At 38.6% G+C, this 20,194-nt stretch overlaps 1 long non-coding RNA gene across 1 annotated transcript; it reads right to left on the bottom strand.

Annotated features, from left to right (window-relative positions):
- Positions 1–3,189: 3,189 nt before the first annotated feature.
- LOC147915211 (uncharacterized) lies at positions 3,190–11,503 on the bottom strand. Its single transcript, XR_015554395.1, has 3 exons — positions 11,290–11,503; positions 8,363–8,557; positions 3,190–4,107 (listed from the first exon to the last, which is right to left on the bottom strand). It is a non-coding gene; the product is annotated as an uncharacterized LOC147915211 (long non-coding RNA).
- Between the last annotated feature and the right edge of the window lie 8,691 nt (positions 11,504–20,194).

Raw genomic sequence — 20,194 nt, 5'->3', positions numbered from 1 at the left:
CGACATATTAACTCTTTTTTTTTAGATCTATAGAAATAGTGATAAAACAACCTACTTTTTGTCAAAAAATTTCAGGCATTTTTTGAATACAAAAAGAAAAAACCATCACAAATGGATACACTTTACAGGTTTCCATAATTCCGGCTCTACATCTCCACAAGAGTGCTAGGATTGTCACAGTAGAGTGTCAGGAACCATCGTTTTTTCTGTAACTTTTATACAGCACATCGTCCTTGAAATCTCATCTGTATTGCAGCTCTCTGTGAGCGTCTTTTATCAACCCTACTGAACTATAAGCTCTTTGAAGGTAGAGTCATGGTGTTCATCTTTGTTTCCATACTGGTAGCATAGAAACTTGACAGTGGTAGATTTTGAGTAAAAAATTGTACTTTTCTGTTTCTCTTCTTCTCAAAAACGACCTGAGCAGAGAGGTTATGAAAACAGGTATTCCACTTTCATGATATATACCATGGGAGAGCCACAACCTGTGGTTTCTACAAGCCATCATCACAGAACTAGACCGTTTATAGTTGTCATAAACATTCGTCTCAAAAACAGAAACATTTAAAAAGCATTTTCTCTTGCAGATAGGACTGCATAAAGATTTTTCAAGTCTCTTGTCTCCCATACATTGTGAGATTTATTTAGCGTACTATTCATCACCTACTACAGGCAGGGCACAGAAGAAACAGAAGAGCAAAATATAAGCATGTCCCCTGCAGCACTCATAGACCTTCTTGAGCATCTCAGAACTGAAGCAATCAGGATTCAGTCTTAGGCTACCCAGTGAGGAAGGGAATATTGTAATTTAGGATACAGGGAGTTAGAGGTGGAATGTAGACATTGCCTCTACGTGCCCCACCAGAGTACTGCTAGGTTTCCACTATAAAGCAGAGTTCTAAGTATGGTGTTTGAAACTATGTTTCCAATGTAAGATTGCAGGTCATGCAGTTTAATATAAGGTCAGCTCCCCTTTTGAACATTTTCAAACAGAGCCTGAATGGGATTTATTTTTTATTAAGGGTCTTGGTAGTGGAGATTTTACGATCAAGTACCAGTGTTGATGTTGGGGGTTATGTGGGATGGGCAGGGAGAGAAGGCTGAGTAGTAAACTTGCCGACGTCTCACCTGCATGCTTTTATGTGTCTGCAATCAGGTTACTAGACCAAAATCAGGAAATCTGGGGGAGATTTATATCTCTAAACCTAGGTCAGAGACAAGGCATGTGAAGTACAAGATGAACTCAGTAAATAATCTCAATTAAGCAAATATCATCAAATATTATTAATTTAGCTTTGTGCTTCATTTATCAAACCCAAATTAGATTAAAATTTTACATATTCATGATCTCAAATTATACTTCCATAGAAGTGTAACTGATGTCATACAAGTAATCAATTTCTTCTTATATTAGCTGAAAATTTTAAATCAAATTTCAAGATCTTTTTCATTTCTGTTAGCATTAATATTTTGAATTATTAAACCTCAACAATTAGACTTTTCAGTTAAATAAAATTTTCTCTTTTTAACTAAAAGAGAGCTGTCAGGGAAAATTTAATAAAACTGGTTTTTAATTCCAAGCTACAGAATATTTTTGCAGTCAGTCAATCTACCAAACAATACAGAGTGTGATCTTTAACAACTCCTAAAAAATATGAACCTAAGATACCGATATAATGTAAATTATAATATACAAATAAAATTTATTGACTTTACCTACAAACATGGAAATGTGGTTTGATACAATTTAGAAATATGTTCAGTGAGTGCTGAAACAACAAAGAAAAATTCTATTTAAACATAAATGTTTCTAGAGAAGAAAGGAGCAGGGATTATTTTCTTTTAGTAGGAAAAGTTGAAGTGAGAAGGTTTTCTGGTGCTGGTCCTCGGGCAGGAGCTCGCTTCATCTGTGCTAGTAGATTTCTGTATTAGTTATCAAACATGTTCTCTCAGTACAAGAAAGGAGAGACAAACTATGGAATTTCTAAATAAAATTATCACTGTTAAAAGTTTCCCATATACTTTAATTACAATTTCTCTCTCTTTTTGCTCCCATGATCCATTTCACTCATTCAACACTTTACTACATTCTACCTTTTACTGAAATAAATTGTACTCATCTTCTCCCCCTTGTTGTCAATATTAGCATCTAAATATAATAATCTGTATAGCATCTAAAAAGTCAGACTTGAGAGTTTGTGTTATTCCTCCTTATTTTTCCTACATAACTTATTTGGGGCTCACCAAGGACCTCATAATTGTTAACACTAATTGAATGAATTCCTAATAGTTGGCTAATGTGGGGACAACTGTGAGAGGTAAAGAAAATAATGCTCTTGTGCATTGAATACTGTCATTAACTGAAATGACCCTTAATTTTCAAAGAATTTAAAATAGTTACCAATAAAAAGAAACTGAATATAATTTTCTCCTTATTTAGAGGCAGAACCTTAGAATCAACTAACCTCCTAATTCTTTTAATCTTTGATTAATCAGCAGGATTACATTAGAAAAAAGTTACTATAACTCGAGTGGTGAAATTAGGCAATTTTACCAATAAAGATTTAGTCATGCTTTGGAGGATTTTAAAGGATTTGCATTGTAGATGTACTTATTCACCCCAATGTTTTACCACTACACACCCAGTATGCTAGAGCAAAGAAAATGTCTTCAAGCTTTTAGTCACATTGAAAAAGGCTGATTTAAATTTAGATGATAGAATCAGCATGCATTAGCTATCTGCTTTCCAAATTACTGATATGGGTGTTTTCTTAAATCTGGGCATTGAAAACAAAATTATCTTCTATAGTAAAATGGTAAACTCTAAATATACAAAATCAAAGCAGAGTTATGCTGAGTCATCTTAAAAGGGATGGTAACATCAGGGTCTGGTTGACCAGATTAAGCTCCTTTAAGGTGGTTACTAAAGGAAGAACAGAATATCACCAAAGCAAATTAATTAATTAATTCACATATTCTATGTTCCAAGGGCTGTGCTAATTTCTGAGGAGCGAGCAGTAAATCTTATCCTCATGGTCATAAAATCAAATGAATAAACAAAAATCGAATGAATAAACAAATACATATATAATAAACAAATATATTTATAAAATAATCATATAAATATAATAAATGTATACAATATATATTTGTATATTCAAATATATTCTTGTATATATATATGTATGTACATACTATAAGGCAAAGTGGGGGAGAGGAACGGATAACAGAGCGTTCCACTGGAGACTGGGCCTTCAGGGAACACAGCTCTCGGGAGTTAACATTCCTGCTGATATCTAAGGGTGAGCAACAGCTGGCCAAAGGAAGCGGGGAGCACTTCAGGCAAACAGCACAGCAAGCGCGAAAGCCATGCAGTGAGACGGAGATCTACCTGTTGGAAAAGAGGAAAGCAGTTCAATGTGCCCGGAACCTGAAAAGGGAGAGACCAGGGAAAGATAATTTTGTGACTTTTGTGAAAGCTGATGGGATTTTCTCCTGTGTCCATCTCACGCTTCTGCGGTCCTCTCTGCTGGCTTCGTTTTCAGGCAGCTCTCTCCGCTTTGCAGCACACAGCAGCAGCTCCCGTCTTTAGGGCTCCACACCTCAGAGATGCCCGTCTTCACAAATCCGCTCCTTTTGAAGTTTTTCCCATCTCATTAAAAGGCAAGTCCATTCTTTCAATTATTTGGGGGCAAAAATAGTGTCATCTTTGACTCCTCTCGCACTCCAAATGTGAGCTATATGTAATTCTTTCAGGAGACACCTTCAAAATATCTCCAGCGTCTGCGCACTTGTGTCACGTGTCCCCGGGATCGTGGTCTTTCACTGGGGTTATTGCGACAGGCTTCTCAGTGAGCTGCCGACTTCACACTTGTCCTGCTCCAGCCTGTCTATAATGCAGCAGCCGCCTCTCTGACCTCATCTCTACCTCACCCACTATCCTTTCTCTTTGCTCACACAGCTCCAGTCACAGCAGAAAGTCATAATTGGGGGTGTCCCATGGCGTGGTGGTGAGGTTCGCCCGCTCTGCTTCTGGGCCCGGGGTTCGCGGGTTCTGATCCACGCCTGGAGGTTCGCCCGCTCAGCAAGCCATGCTGTGGCCGCCTCCTGTATAAAGTAGAGAAAGATGGGCAGGGACGTTAGCCCGGGGCCAGTCTTCCTCAGCAAAAAGAGGATTGGCAACAGATGTTAGCTCAGGGCTAATCTTCCTCGCACACACACACACAAAAGCCATGTGCACACAATTTTTTCCAAGCTTTTATTTATTGGCTCTAGCTCATGAAATTATTTAAAGATTATATGAAAACATATTTAAATATTCACTTATTAGGTGATTTCTAATAAGTTCTAATGAAATATTAGCATATTTAATATATTATTACTACTGATTATAAAAATGACTAATTAATAGAGACAAAACATGACATTTATAGAGACTTTTACTTTTATTATTCTATTTCTAGTTGTCTCCATAACTTAATATAATACCATTGGAATTAAAACAATGCATTTTCTTTTGTAAGACACTGAGTTAAAAAAGTTATTAATTTTGTATTAATTTTGCAGTAAATCTGGACAAAGTAGACAAACAGTATTATTGAGAGCCAAGATTTAGATTTTAGGTGACTGAAAGGGTACAAAAGTGGCACCCCTTAAGGAAAGCTGCACTGTAAGCTACAGGCACAGGGGCCTGATGTAGTGTGGACTCCTGTGTGTGTTTATGGCATGCGTGAACAGCGGCATGAGGCTCTGACCTCCACAAACACTGAAGCTGAGGGGTATAATCAAGAGGACTTGCAGCAAATCTATGGTCTTCTTTTATTATTTATTTGCAATTTTTCACTTTGAGTCCCTTATCCTTGTATCTTGTATCTGAAAGGAAGTAAAAAAGGGATTTGGAGAAAACAATTTACTCCAGAGCGACTCGCCATATCTTATTTTCAGACTGTTGCTTGCTCTCTAGTTTTATTTTTTTATAGTATTTTTATTCTTACTGCTTAAACAATGGATAGAAGGCAGTTCATGATGGAGACCAATCATATTTAAAAAAAAACTAATGTCCTGTGTGCAGTAATGAGAACAGTATCGATTTCACTTTCTGCACCACTTACTTGAAAGAAGCATTATGGGGATTATTGCCTCATCTGGTTCATTTTAAAGCTGATGAAATATCTCCAGTCTCTATGCATTTAAAAAAAATGAGACCTCTCATATACTCTATATTCTAGTTAATCAATTACTTATGAAATGACAGCATAATGACTGAAAAAAGGAAATATGCATAAGAAGACATCTAAACCCCTTTCAGGAAGAATCTCGCGGCAACAAAGTGAACTGTATGTATACTATTATCAAAGATGCTTTTCTGTACTGGTATTTGAGCTCTACAAGAGGAAAGGTACATTCTTGGTAAATAATAATAGAAATACATTATCATTTAAAACTCTCCATAATAAGACATTCCTAATCTAGGTGCTTTATATGAATTAATGCTCCTTTTCTGGCAAAAATGTAATTTGATAGACAAAATCTAAGTTTTATTATACATGAATGTAAAATATGTCTATTGTGAAACAGGTTATTTTTCTCCAGTGTGTTACATAAAATTTACCATGGCAGAGTACAAATCTTAGTTTATCCTGGAGTCTGTTTCTCTTTTCTTAACAAAACTTATATGCCAAGACTTGGAAACAACCTAAGTGCCCATCAACGGATGAATGGATAAAGAAGATGGGCTATATACACACAATGGAATACTACTCAGCCATAAAAAAGACAAAATTGTCCCATTTGCAACAACATGGATGGACCTGGAGGGTATTATGTTAAGCGAAACAAGCCAGACAGCGAAAGACAAACACTGTATGATTTCACTCCTATGTGGAAGATAAACTAACACATGAACAGAGAGAACAGTTTGGTGGTTACCAGGGGGAAGGGGGCAGGAGGATGGGCGCAAGGGGTGAAGGAGTGCATTTATATGGTGACTGACAAATAATAATGTACAACTGGAACCTCACAATGTTATAAACTATTATGACATCAATTGAAAAAAACATTTAAATGTATAAATTAAACTAGAGTTGAGTGCTATATTCACTGGGAAACTACCATCAGTTATTTGCTAGTGAAATGGAAAGCATTATGTAATGACACCATATAAAACATGAGTAGAGTATAAAATATAGAGTAAAAATAAATGTCAGTATTTGTATCAGTGTAATCATGTTACATGGCTTTCTACAGTGTTTCAACCTGATGTCATTATTTATTATTATTACTTATTTAATTTTACTGAAGCAACATTGGTTTATAATATTATGTAACTTTCAGGTGTACATCATTATATTTTGACTTCTATATAGATTACATTGTGTTCACCACCAAAAGTCTAGTTGCCATCCGTCACACACCATACATGTGTGCCCCTTTACCCCTTTCACTCTCCTACACCCACCTTCCCCTCTGGTAACCATGAATCTGTTCTCTGTATGTGTATTTGTTTGTTGTTGTTTTATCTTCCACATATGAGTGAAATCGTATGGTATTTAGCATTCTCTGTCTGACTTATTTAGCATAATACTTTCACTTAGCTTAATACTTTCAAGGTCCAAGGTCCATCCGTGTTGTTGCAAATGGCAAGATTTCATCTTTTTTATGACTGAGTAGTATTCCATTGTGTATGTATACCCTATCTTCTTTATCCATTCATCTGTCGGTGGGCACTTATGTTGTTTCCAAACCTTGGCTGTTGTGAATAATGCTGCAATGAACATAGGGGTGCATGTATCTTTTGAAATTAGTGTTTTCATATTCTTTGGATAAATACTCAGAAGTGGAATAGCTGGATCATAAGGTAGTTCTATTTTTAATTTTTTGAGGAATCTCCATATCATTTTCCATACTGTCTGTACTAGTTTACATTCCTACCAACAGAGTACAGGGTTCACCCCCCTCCTTTTTTTTTTGCTGAGGAGGCAGGGCAGGGAGATTAGGCCTTTTGGTGAAGATAGTATGGGCACAGGGAGCACACTCATGGGAGTGTGTCGAGAGAAGGAGGAGGAGAGGGTTTTGGCTGGAAAGGACGGCTGGGACCAGGTTGTGGAGAGCCTCGAATGCCAGGTTGGGGGGCCTGGACTTCCTCCTGAGAGCAGTGCTGGACCCTGAAAGAGTCTGAAGAAGGGCAATGGCGGGTCAGATTTACACTGATCAAGAGGAGGTTGGAGGCGAGGGCAGAGGGAATCGGCAGGTTTGGGGGTATGACTTTGCTTCCTGGGGCAGCTTCACGGAGGAGGGTCAGGGCCAGATGAGCTCCAGGCCCTGAGCTAACATCTGTCGCCAATCTTCCTCTGCTTTACATGTGGGTCACTGCCACAGCATAACTGATGAGTAGTGTAGGTCTGTGCCTGGGATCCAAACCTGTGAACTCGGGCTGCTGAAGCGGAGTGTCCCGAACTTAACCACTATGCCATGGAGCCGGCCCCCAAGGGTTCCCTTTTCTCCACATCCTCTCCAACACTTGTTATTTCTTGTTTGTTTAATCATAGCCCTTCTGGCGGTATAAGGTGGTATCTTATTGTGGTTTTGGTTTGCGTTTCCCTAATAATTAGTGATGTTGAACATCTTTTCCTGTGACTGTTGGCCATCTGTATGTCTTCTTTGGAAAACTGTGTATTCAGGTCCTCTGCCCATTTTTTAGTCAGCTTGTCTGTTTTTTTGTTGTTGAGCTGTATGAGTTCTTTATATATTTTGGATAATAACCCCTTATCAGATATATGATTAAACATGTCATTAATTTAAAAGAAACATGACCATAGGACAATGTGTAAACTTAGAGACAGATTCTTGTGTTCTACAGGAAAAGTGCATATCTTTTAATAACATGGATACTTTTAAATTAAAATTTTTAATGAAGCATAAACTGATTAGAAATTTTAACTGGGAAGTCAGTGAGAATGTACATATTTGTTCAACTTAAACACTATAAATAAACTGTAGAACATGCCGTCATATATATACATATATAAATGTGTACATTTTCGCTTATATAGATACATACATATGTATACACATACATATGCTTATATAATTAAGTTTGTACTACTCATCCTCTACTTTACAGTGAAGAAGTAGCAGATCTGGCAGAAATAAATTTTGTCATTTTCTCCTTCATTAATAGTATTGATGGAATTCTTTCAATCTTCATTACTCAATTGACAAAATAATTCATTAAAACCTAGACAGTCTGGGCTGTATGCTATATGATGGTGGGTTAAATACAGTGGATTAAACACAAATATTTGGTTCAAGACATTAAAGTTCTCATAACCAAGTTGTAGAAGCAAAACACAAATATACATACGGTGCCATGACAGTCAAATATGTGCCAGAGCGGGTCAAGCCAGTAAACTGTCAGCCAGCCAGGACCCACAAAGGGGCCCGATGTGGAAGCTGGATCCAAATAGAAACACCAGGTACTATCTGGAGCACTTGAATTCTCCTCCTCCAGGATCTGATCTGGAGACCTGGCGATAAGGACAGGCATTTGGAAGCAGAACTGAAAGATAAGCAGAAATGGCAGTTCACAGACACGTGCATCAGTCAAAACCACAAGGGAGTAAGGCAAGTCACGCAGAGACAGAAGCTAAGATTAAGCAAAGGCTGTGATGTGCAGAATAGATAAGCAGAGTAAGAGGTGAAGAGTTAACAGTGGCCACAAGAAGGGCATATATAGAGACAAAAAAGAACTGACTCAATTATAATGATGAAGTATAACATGTTCCCACTATTGTGGAGATACGGGAAATACATTCGACAATCCATGAGACAGTTTAAATTCAAGCTGAGGGGTCTGGTTACGTTCCTGCTCCTGTATACCATGATATGAAATGAGGCTTTGTGGCTGACACTTCTGTCCTTTCTATTTCCATGTGCATCTCTTCAATGAAGCACCCATCTCACTATTATATATGGTTACCTCATGGATTAGTTTTCTATTGCTGCTGTAACAAATTACCACAAACTTAGTGGCTTAAAACAACACGAATATATATCTTATAGTGCTGATGAATGGAAGTCCTGAAATGGGTCCTGTAGTGCTAAAATTAAGATGTTGGCAGGGCAGCATTCTCTCTGAAAAGAAGGCTCTAGGGGAGAATCCATTCCCTTGCCTTTTCCAGCTTCTAGCCCTCTCTCTCTTTCTGCCTCAGACTCTCCTGCCTCCCTCTGACAAGGATGCTTGTGATTACATTAGACCCACCTGGACTGCCCAGTACAGTCTCCCCGCCTCAGGATACTTGACTCAATCGCAGCTGCAGTCCCTTTTGCCATGTGAGGTAACATATGCACAGGTTTTGCCGATTAGGAGGTGGACACCTTTGGAAGGCTCTATTCTGCCTACTATACCTCACATAATGAAATTTCCAGGAACTAATTGACAGTTTTTCTGAAGGCTTTGTCATAGGAGTTTATTAGTAGGAGAAAAACCTTTAGGTTTGGCCTGCCAGAGAAGTCGTTACAGAGGAGAAGCAAGTTGGGTAGAATCTTGAAGGTTAGATGAATTTTGTTGTTAAGGAAGATGATGAATTTAATTCCAGGGTGCATGTAGAAGAGAAAATAGCATAAGCAAAAATGTGGAAGAAGAAATAGATTCGAAAGAGAGGTCTTTCGGTAGGCTGGTGGAAGCAGAATGTTCACATAACAGAGTAGAGGGCAGCTTGAGAAGTTAGATTTGGAGAAAATGTGGAATGTTTTGAAAGTCTAACAAAAAAGTTTATGTTTTAACCCATAATCACTGACTTTCCAATATGAGAACAGTGAAATCTCTGGTGAAGAAAAGGTTGGAGGAAGAATTCCAGGTAACTATTGCAAGTAGCATGAAGGCATGAAGTGTAAGTACCTACCTGAACTAGGGAGGTGACAAAGAGTGGAAATTAAAGGGAAAATATAAAAAGTGCTGAATTTTACTTTGAATCTAAAGAAAAATTTTTATTTGATGAATACAGTTATATAAAATATTTATTTGGTGAGTGTAGGTAGATGTCATTAAAATGCATATCATTTTTATTAGTTAGTGTCAACGTTTATTGTCAGTATGAGGAAGTAATGGTATGGAGAAATCATAGCAACAAATATAAAGTAATATTTATATCTAATTCTAATTTATACTTAGGCATAAATATAAATTTACTTTTTCATGCTTACATATGAACATGAGTAAATATTGCTGATATTCAAAGTAAAACTAAAGTCTCACAAAGGAAGAGAACTGTGTTGCTTTTACATTTTGACTTTGTTCAGAAGGCTTTATTGTTCTGGGTTTTATTGGTTTGGTCCTGATAGTTTCGTCTTCACATGTAGCCTACATCAGAGCTGGCTCCATTGCTACGAGATTGATGTGCCACATCATGAAACAAAGAAAGAGAGAGAGAGAAAGAAAGAAGCAAAGGAAGGAAGGAAGGAAGGAAGGAGGGAGGGAGGGAGGGAAGGAAGGAGGGAGGGAGAGAGGGAGGGAGGGAAGGAAGGAAGGAAGGAAGGAAGGAAGGAAGGAGGGAAGGAGCAAAGAAAGGAAGAAAGAATTCTGTTTGGTTTATGAAGCCCTCTTTTGGAACAATTCTTGTTCTATTGATGTAGAGGTAATATCTTCATGTCAACCCAAACCACCTCACCCCAAATATAAAAAAATAGTGTGACTATATGAAAACAAGATCTATGTTGAATACTATTGGCTTTGAAACTAGAAAGTAGATGAGATACTCACTATAAGAAATGATGGGGAGGGGGGCGGAGTCAAGATGGCGGCGTAGGCAGACTCTGAACTCACCTCCTCCCGTGGACACAGCCAATTTACAACTACTCGTGGAAAAATTACCCCTGAGACAGAACTGAAAACTGGATGAGAGGAACTCCTGCAACAACGGACAATCCTAACTGGGGTGGAGGAGGCAGAGACTCCCTTCCGGAGAGGAAAAACGCCGCCTTCACAAGCCGCCAGCTTCACGGCCAGCGGGAGCAGCTCACAGGTACGCAGCCTCCCTGGAGGAGCGGGGCCCTGAGCCGGGGAGCGCCCCCGCTGTGGGCATTCTGTGGACCCAGCACAATCGACACCAGCGGCATAATATCTGACTTTGCCTGCTACTAAAGCATTGGGGAGCACCCCCAGAAAACCCGGTTCACAAAGAAACTAAAACTGGCTCTTAAAGGGCCCACGCACAAACTCACCCGTTCCAGAAAGCATCCTAAAATCACCAGAAAGAAAGGTGCACACCGCTTTGGTGATAAGAGACTCACCTAATAGGCCCTGAGTGCATCTCGGTGAGGGGTGAGACCTCTCCAGGGACTGGGACATTGGCGGCGGCCATTGTTGTGGCCTGGTGTGAGCGTGCTGACACAGACGCCATTGGAGTTTTCCCTGAGACCTGCTAGCCCAGGGTCTGCTCCACCCGCTAGAGCACCGATTTAATCCAGCTCAGCCAAGGCAGGCAGCCCACCCTAGAGACTGGCCCCACCTAACAACAAGCCCTCAGGCAACGTGTGGGCCTGCATAGATTGGTGACTGGATTTTCTGCAGCCTGGCAACTGAGCTGACTTGAGCAGGGCAGGGTGTGCACAAGGAGCGGGTGGAGAGTGTGGGGTGGTGGCGGAGTGTGTGGGGCTCCCGCCGTGGAGAGACTGGGCCCGCTTGGGGAGGTTGGGGCACTCACACGGGGCAGGACTGTGTTGACTGTGTGTGTGGACCTCTGGGCGGCAGGGCTTGTCAGCTGCAGAAGACTTGTGCTTCTCAAAGACCCACATAGGAGGTTTGCCCCACCTTCCAAAGCCTGAAACAATTGGGTGCTCCTGTGCCTGAGGCCAACCCCACCCAGCTGCAATCCTCAGAGAGCTGACAAGAGACCTAATAGGCTAGAGGTTTACAGCAATTCTAAGGCCCTGAGCCTAACAACCTGCCACACTGGGGGCCTACTCACTTAAAAGAAATACTGCAACACAAATGTGGTATTAGAACTTGCAGCCAACTGTGCTGGGGCTCCCCACACCTGATAAAGAGACTGAAGGGCCCACAACAACTACAAGCAGCTGAGCATTACAACAGCTGGCCAGGAGCATAACTCAGCCTCCCTGGGCGCCTATAGGGAGAGCTAACAGGCCACAATAGAAGGACACACGTAGCCCACATAGGGGCCACCCTGGAACATTGAGAACTGAGGGAAGCACACTGGAAGCCTCCTAAGCCATCACTTACATAAGGTCACCTATCCAAGAGCAGGAGGCGTAGCTGACCTACCTAATACGTGAGACACAAGCACAGGGAAAGAGGCAAAATGAGGAGGCAAAAGAATACATTCCAAGTAAGGGAACAGGACAAAACCCCAGAAAAGGAACTAAGTGAAACAGAAATGAGCAACCTACCTGACAGAGAGTTCAAACTAAGAGTGTTAAGGATGCTCACTGATCTGGGGAGAAGAATAGATGAACTCAGTGAGAATGTCAACAAAGAAATGGAAGATATAAAAAGAACCAATCAGAAATGAAGAATACAATACTGGAAATGAAAAACTCATTAGAGGGACTCAAAAGCAGAGTAGAGGATACAGAAGAACGGATCAGTGAGCTGGAAGAAAGACTAGAAGAAATTACCCAAGGTGAACAGGTAAAAGAGAAAAGAATTAAAAAGAGTGAGGACAGTCTAAGGGACCTCTGGGACAACATCAAGCGCACTAACATCCGTGTTATAGGTGTCCCGGAAGGAGAAGAAGCGAGACAAGGGGGCAGAGAATCTATTTCAAGAAATAATAGATGAAAACTTCCCTAACCTAAGGAAGGAAACAGACATCCAGGTACAGGAGGCACAGAGAGCCCCAAACAAGATAAACCCAAAGAGGCCCACACCAAGACACATCATAATCAAAATGTCCAGAATTAAAGATAAAGAGAGAATCCTAAAAGCCGCAAGAGAATGTCAAGTTACATACAAAGGAAACCCCATAAGGCTATCAGCTGACTTCTCTGCAGAAACCTTACAGGCTAGAAGAGAATGGCACGATATATTTAAAGTGCTAAAAGGAAAAAACTTACAGCCAAGAATACTCTACCCGGCAAGGTTATCGTTCAAAATGGAAGGAGAGATCAAAATTTTCCCAGATAAGCAAAAATTAAAGGAGTTTGTCACCAAGAAACCAGTGTTACAAGAAATGTTAAAGGGACTGATTTAAGGGGAAAAGAGAAGACCACAAATAGGAAAAATTATCTATTTCCACGATTAGAACATAATGGATACAAATGCACAAAAAAGAGGTTAGATATGATATCAAAAACATAAAAGGAGGGAGGAGGGTAGTTAAAGAGTACAGCTTTCAGACAGAGGTCAAACTAAAGTGACCATCAATTCTGTATAGAAGAAGTAAGGAACAGAGAAGGACTACTTAAACACTGAGGAAAAAAAAATAAAAAAGTTAAAAAATGGCAGTAAGTACATACTTATCAATAGCTACTTTAAACGTCAATGGACTAAATGCCCCAATTAAAAGGCATAGGGTGGCTGACTGGATAAAAAAACAAGACCCATATATATGCTGCATACAAGAGACACACTTCAGACCTAAAGACACTCACAAACTGAAAGTGAAGGGATGGAAAAAGATACTCCACGCAAATGGCAATGAAAAGAAAGCTGGGGTAGCAGTACTCATATCAGACAAAATAGACTTTAAAACAAAAACTGTAAAAAGAGACAAAGAAAGGGCATTACATAATGATCAAGGGAACAATCCAACAAGAGGATATAACACTTGTAAATATCTACGCACCCAATGTAGGTGCACCTAAATATATAAAGCAATTATTAACAGACATAAAAACAGAAATAGACAGTAACACAATAATAGTAGGGGACTTTAACACTCCACTTACACCAACGGATAGATCATCCAAACAGAAGATCAATAAAGAAACATTGGCCTTAAACGACACCTTAGAACAGATGGACCTAGTAGATATATACAGAGCATTCCATCCAAAAACCGAAGAATACACGTTCTTTTCAAATGCACATGGAACATTCTCCAAGATTGATCACATATTAGGCCACAAAACAAGTCTCCATAAATTTAAGAAGATTGAAATAATACCAAGCATCTTTTCTGACCACAACGGTATGAAACTAGAAATCAACTATAGGAAGAAAATCAGAAAAGCCACAAATACATGGAGATTAAACAAAATGCTACTGAACAACGACTGGGTTAACGAAGAAATCAAAGAAGAAATCAAAAAATACCTGGAGACAAATGAAAATGAAAATACGACATGCCAGAATTTATGGGATACAGCAAAAGCGGTTCTAAGAGGGAAGTTTATAGCGATACAGGCCTATCTCAACAAACAAGAAAAATCTCAAATAAACAATCTAAAAATGCACCTAAAGGAACTGGAAAAAGAAGAACAAACAAAGCCCAAAATCAGTAGAAGAAGGGAAATAATAAAAATCAGAGCAGAAATAAATGAAATAGAGACCAAAAAAACAATAGAAAAATTAATAAAACCAAGAGCAGGTTCTTTGAAAAGATCAACAAAATAGACAAACCTTTAGCTAGACTCACCAAGAAAAAAAGAGAAGGCACAAATAAGTAAAATCAGAAATGAAAGAGGAGAGGTTACAACAGACACCTCAGAAATACAAAAGATTATAAGAGAATACTATGAAAAACTATATGCCAACCAATTCGACAATCTGGAAGAAATGGATAAATTCTTAGAATCATACAACCTTCCAAAACTGGATCAAGAAGAAGTGGAGAATTTGAATAGACCAATCACCAGTAAGGAGATCGAAACAGTAATCAAAAACCTCCCCAAAAATAAAAGTCCAGGACCAGACGGCTTCCCTGGGGAATTCTACCAAACATTCAAAGAAGACTTAATACCTATCCTTCTCAAACTCTTCCAAAAAATTGAGGAGGGAGGGAAGCTCCCTAACTCATTCTACGAAGCTGACATTACCCTGATACCAAAACCAGACAAGGACAACACAAAAAAAGAAAATTACAGGCCAATATCAGTGATGAACATCGATGCGAAAATCCTCAACAAAATACTAGCAAATCGCATACAACAATACATTAAAAAGATTATACACCATGATCAAGTGGGATTTATTCCAGGGATGCAGGGATGGTTTAACATTCGCAAATCAATCAACGTAATACACCACATTAATAAAATGAAGAACAAAAATCACATGATCATCTCAATAGATGCAGAGAAAGCATTTGACAAGATACAGCATCCATTTATGATAAAAACTCTGAATAAAATGGGGATAGAAGGAAAGTACCTCAACATAATAAAGACCATATATGAGAAACCCACAGCTAATATCATCCTCAATGGTGAAAAACTGAAAGCTATCCCTCTAAGAACAGGAACCAGACAAGGATGCCCACTGTCACCACTCCTATTTAACATAGTATTGGAAGTCCTAGCCAGAGCAATCAGGCAAGAGAAAGAAATAAAAGGGATCCAAATTGGAAAGGAAGAAGTGAAACTGTCACTATTTGCAGATGACATGATTTTATATATAGAAAACCCTAAAGAATCCACCAGAAAACTTTTAGAAGTAATAAACGAATATGGTAAAGTTGCAGGATACAAAATCAACATACAAAAATCAGTTGCATTTCTGTACACTAACAACGAAGTAGCAGAAAGAGAAATTAAGAATACCATCCCATTTACAATTGCAACAAAAAGAATAAAATACCTAGGAATAAATTTAACCAAAGAGGTGAAAGATCTGTACACCGAAAACTATAAAACATTTCTGAAAGAAATTGAAGAAGACACAAAGAAATGGAAAGATATTCCGTGCTCTTGGATTGGAAGAATAAACATAGTTAAGATGTCCATACTTCCTAAAGCCATCTATAGATTCAATGCAATCCCTATCAAAGTTCCAACAACATTTTTCACAGAAATAGAACAAAGAATCCTAAAATTCATATGGAACAACAAAAGACCCGAATAGCTAAAGGAATCCTGAGAAAAAGAACAAAGCTGGAGGTATCACACTCCCTGATATCAAAATATACTACAAAGCTATAGTAACCAAAACAGCATGGTACTGGCACAAAAACAGACACACAGATCAATGGAATAGAATCGAAAGCCCAGAAATAAACCCACACATCTATGGACAGCTAATCTTTGACAAAGGAGCCAAGAACATACAATGGGGAAAAGAAAGTCTCTTCAACAAATGGTGTTGGGAAAACTGGATAGCCATATGCAAAAAAATGAAAGTAGATCCTTACCTTACACCATACACAAAAATTAACTCCAAATGGATTAAAGACTTGAATGTAAGACCTGAAACTCTGAAAGTTCTAGAAGAAAACATAGGCAGTACGCTCTTCGACATCGGTCTTAGCAACATCTTTTCAAACACCACATCTGACCGGGCAAGAGAAACAATAGAAAAAATAAACAAATGGGACTACATCAAACTAAAAAGCTTCTGCACAGCAAAGGAAACCATCAACAAAATGAAAAGACAACCTAACAATTGGGAGAAGATATTTGCAAACCATACATCTGATAAGGGCTTAATCTCCAAAATATATAAAGAACTCATGCATCTCAACAACAAAAAAACTACCAACCCAATTAAAAAATGGGCAAAAGACCTGAACAGACATTTCTCCAAAGAAGATATACAGATGGCCAACAGACACATGAAAAGATGTTCAAAATCACTAACTATCAGGGAAATGCAAATCAAAACTACAATGAGATATCACCTCAGCCTGTCAGAATGGCTATCATTAACAAGACAGGAAACAACATGTGTTGGAGAGGATGTGGAGAGAAGGGAACTCTCATACACTGCTGGTGGGAGTGTAAACTGGTGCAGCCACTATGGAAAACAGTATGGAGATTCCTCAAAAAATCAACGATAGAACTACCATATGATCCAGCTATTCCACTGTTGGGTATTTATCCAAAGAACTTGAAAACACCAATTTGCAAAGGTACATGCACCCCTGTGTTCATTGCAGCCTTATTCACAATAGCCAAGACTTGGAAGCAACCTAAGTGCCCATCAAGGGACGAATGGATAAAGAAGCTGTGGTATATATACACAATGGAATACTACTCAGCCATAAGAAACGACGAAATCCAGCCTTTTGTGACAACATGGATGGACATTGAGGGTATAATGCAAAGTGAAATAAGTCAGAGGGAGAAGGTCAAATACCGTATGATTTCCTTCATTAAGTAGTAGATAATAACAACAATAAACAAACACATAGGGACAGAGATTGGATTGGTGGTTACCAGAGGGGAAGGGAGGGAGGAGGGTGAAAGGGATAATTCGGTACATGTGTGTGGTGATGGGTTGTAATTAGTATTTTGGTGAACATGATGTAGTCCATGCAGAAATAGAAGTACAATGATGTACACCTGAAATTTTTGCAATGTTATAAACCAATGTTACTGCAATAAAAAAAAAAAAAATAAAAAAAAAAAAAAAAAAAAAAGAAATGATGGGGAGTAGTTCAAAGAATAACTTGCCACATGCCAGATACTTGATATGATTTCTCACAGCAACACACTACGGTCTTTTTTTTTTTTTTTTTTAATTTTTTGTTTATTGCAATAACATTGGTTTATAACATTGTAAAAATTTCAGGTGTACATCATTGTACTTCTGTTTCTGCACGGACTACATCATGTTCACCACCAAAATACTAATTACAACCCATCACCACACACATGTGCCGAATTATCCCTTTTGCCCTCCTCCCTCCCCCCTTCCCCTCTGGTAACCACCAATCCGATCTCTATGTGTTTGTTTATTGTTGTTATTATCTACTACTTAATGAAGGAAATCATACGGTATTTGACCTTCTCCCTCTGACTTATTTCACTTTGCATTATACCCTCAATGTCCATCCATGTTGTCACAAATGGCTGGATTTCATCGTTGTTCATTGCAGCGTTATTCACAATAGCCAAGACTTGGAAACACTACGTTCTAATGTGAGGATACTGAGACTCAGAGAGGTTAAATGTTTGTGGTCACATAGCTAGAAACTGGTGGTTGGTGTGTTGGGGGATCAACCATGGAATTTGTATCCTTGCTACCCGGTTGCTGAAACTCTCTATGTGAAATAACATTGCTGCTCTGAAAATTAGAAGTTTGAGTCACATGTTCTCCAAGGTCCATTCCAGTACCAATATTTTATAAATATTGGTGTAGCTGGGATAAGAACATGACTCTTACTGATAATACAAAGGATCATTTTATGACATTTGTTTTTTATTTAACCTAATTTTATTTTATCTAATTTGACCTAATTCAGGGACAGGCAGCACAGCCATGAGGGAAAGCACAATTCTCAGGAGCTGAATTGTTTGAGCAGCTGCATCGATGCTTGTTCAGAGCTTTTGATCTAATTGGTTATGGTGTATATTTCGAATTTGAACACACAACAAGGCCTGATGGCATCCAATAAGGCTAATAGTCTAGAAGGAAACAATGATTCCCTGCACCCCAGTAAACACTGAGAAAAGGAAACAACAACCAACAAGCAAAAACAAAGGTATGGATCAGTCAGATTGTTGGTCTATGTCAGTGGTTCTCAAACTCATCTGCACATTTGAATCATCTAGCGTATTTTTTAAAAAGATCAATATCTGGACCCCTCTACCATGAAATTCTGACTTAATTGGTCTTTTGTGGTGTTGAATGATCTATATTTTTAAATATCACTTGCATTTATATGTATTACAGATGCTGCTATAAGAACCTCATTAAAAACAATGAGGAAATAATGTTTCTTTCTGCTAATATTTATTGCTACTACAGTAAATTTTTAGGTTAAGAATGAATTCTTCTATGGACAATAGATACACTAGACCTTTCTATACACGAGAGGTTCTTATTACATGCAAAAGAAGGCTCTGGGGCTGTGTAATAAAAACACAAGCATGGATTATTTTTCATGAAGGCCATAGAAACCAATGCCATTTAAATAATATGCCTTTTCATTCCATGAATATCTATTTTTAAGTTTTGCTTTGTCAGTAGTGGCAGGAGATGGAAATATTTCCAGATTACAAATTTCCAAACAGCCAACACTGAAAACATCGTCTTTGGTTGCCCATTTGTTAAAAGGTGAGAGGCCTGAGAAGAAACCTTACAAGGAACTTTCGCCTTTGTTATCGTGATTTACAGTTATGGAAAGGTCACGTCTGGGTTGTGTTTTCTAAAATGACTTTATATTTTTATATCCTCCTTCCAGCCTTCTCAGAATGTTGTTACTCATCCTGTTAAACAAACAGACAAAGGGAAAGTCCAAAAAGACATGACTGTTCCTGGACTTGTTCCTTCTACAGAGTGTTTGCTTGGGGTTTTGGTTTATAATTTAATGTTTACATGACTGTTGCTAACAAACCCTTGTAAAGACCTGTAGAGAAATACTTAAGGCATTGCAGCATGTGGATGGTTCTGCCAACAGGCCAGCATTTCCAAATCTGTGTTTGTATTTGGGAATTTCCTAGCTCTTGCGGTTAACACACTTAAGATGGGTGATGTCCGATCAAACAAATTGTTGTTCCAAGTTCAGGACTACCACCCACTGCCTCTGATAATAAAGCAGGATAATGGTTTCTTTTTTTAAAAATTTGGAGCTGGAAAGCAAATTTTTTTCCTGGTGATGCTGGGTAAATAAGGGTGCATCTTGTGAGGCATATGTGATGCTAATGGGGATCCATTCACACCTGTTTGCTTTTGACTTTTTTCACCAAAAATAGGAATTAGCAAGTTAGTGTTTTTTAGAAAGAATTTGCTCTTCTGCATAATGGAAACAGTATTTTAAATCATACTTGAGATGAAACATCTCAAGAATGTCATCTTCTGGGGGAAGGACTCTTAGGAATAAAAATTGTCAAATCAGCAGGCGGGTTCCCTTGCCTTCTTGCCCTTCATCACACCATCATGAAAAAATGTCAGTCTTTAGGTGGAATTCAGCCGACCTCCTGATCCACAACTGTGCCCTGGCTATTGAGCCTATCTCATAGGAGGGCAGACTGGCACTCACTGTTGTTCTCAATGCTTTTTGGCAATTGTACATTGATATCTCACTGTAAGCTCACATGCCCATCCTTTATAATTATTCTAATTTTCCCCATTATT

The sequence above is a fragment of the Ceratotherium simum genome, chromosome 15, assembly GCF_057802395.1.
Source record: "Ceratotherium simum simum isolate JZ-2026a chromosome 15, ASM5780239v1, whole genome shotgun sequence".
NCBI lineage: Eukaryota > Metazoa > Chordata > Mammalia > Perissodactyla > Rhinocerotidae > Ceratotherium > Ceratotherium simum.
The sequence above is the reverse complement of the archived record's forward strand: the minus strand, read 5'-3'. Positions and strand labels throughout refer to the sequence as shown.